This window comes from Halyomorpha halys, unplaced genomic scaffold (genome assembly GCF_000696795.3).
Source record: "Halyomorpha halys isolate HHAL.00 unplaced genomic scaffold, Hhal_1.1 Scaffold523.1, whole genome shotgun sequence".
Classification (NCBI taxonomy): domain Eukaryota; kingdom Metazoa; phylum Arthropoda; class Insecta; order Hemiptera; family Pentatomidae; genus Halyomorpha; species Halyomorpha halys.
This window is the reverse complement of record NW_027111178.1, coordinates 238,051-239,376: the sequence shown is the minus strand read 5'-3', so window position 1 is coordinate 239,376 and position 1,326 is coordinate 238,051. Positions and strand designations below refer to the sequence as shown.

At 29.7% G+C, this 1,326-nt stretch overlaps 1 protein-coding gene across 1 annotated transcript in view; it reads left to right on the top strand.

Moving 5' to 3' along the window:
* Nucleotides 1-1,326, top strand: part of LOC136796214 (serine/threonine-protein kinase Nek8-like) — a gene marked incomplete at its 5' end in the record, with an annotated part of 11,509 nt that overhangs the window by 9,620 nt on the left and 563 nt on the right.

The following is a 1,326-nucleotide window of genomic DNA, read 5'->3' as shown; positions in this document are numbered from 1 at the left end:
AATTTAAGTTCTCAGTTAAATCCCGTACTATCAGGTCCCGTTTATCTGACATCTACCGAACTTCTGCGTTTCATAAATCGTTTTTCACACGAGCTCCATATCTCTGGAACTCCATTCACTATAAGATACGTCATGTACCAACCCTTTTCTCGTTTAAATTGAAGTATTTCACTACTTTTTGTTTCACCAATCTGACCCATTATTATAACAGTACAGATATTTTGTAATTAACTTTTTGTTTTGTTTTTACTTAGTCAGTTAGTTCTTTAATTAATCTTTTTTCTCTGTGTATATAAGTTATAATTAAATGGAGCCATACTGTTTTTTGGCCAATAAATGCTATTAAAAAATTAAAATTGCCTTTGTAATTATTCTAAAGGGACCTAGTCCCAGAATAATAAACTAATTTTCATTTTATATGTATGTATATATAGTTGACCGTAAAAATTGATGTATAGGAAGATGGTCAGGGTTGCGGTCAAAGGAGAAACAAAAATAGTTTACAACTATTTATTTTCCAACGTTTCGCCCCACTTTGTAGGGGTTCTATCAGGGCTAAAAAGATACAAAATGATACAATAATAAGAATCAAAATACAAAGATAAGATACAATGATAAGAATAAAAATACAAAGATAAGATACAATGATAAGAATAAAAATACAAAGATAAGATACAATGATAAGAATAAAAATAAGTAACAATGGCAAGTGTAAAATTTTTTTATATAAAAATACGTAAAATATACAGTAAAAAATATAGGAAAAAAAATTGAGATTAAATAAACGTCATGAAAGAATAATAAAAATAAAAATAAATAAGCGTGGAGGAGTGGGGAGCTCCTCCCACCAGCCGTTCAACGGTTTTATTTCAATTTAAAATACGTCGCGTATACAGAAAGTAGTTTTTTTTCGTCATATCTTTATTTTATTTTACATTTTTCGTCATATCTTTATGACTACTTCCTGTATACGCGACGTATTCAAATTGAAATAAAACCGTTCAACGGCTGGTGGGAGGAGTCTGCTCCCCACTCCTCCACGCTTCCGCTTCATTGTTGCCTACTGTTCACCCGTTTGTTCTGAACAGGTAGGTTGTCTTGACTTTTTCTTTGCCCATTTATTATCATTTTATATCTTTATTTTTACTTATTTATGTATAATTATTATTTTTTCATGACGTTTATTTAATCTATTAATTAATCATTATAATATTATAATCATAATTATTTAATCCTTTATAATTAAATTTGAAGTGCCCCACTGCTCGGTTAATGAGACTGTTTCTGTTTCAGGTTCCTGATTGGATAAAAGAAGAGCTAGCAAAA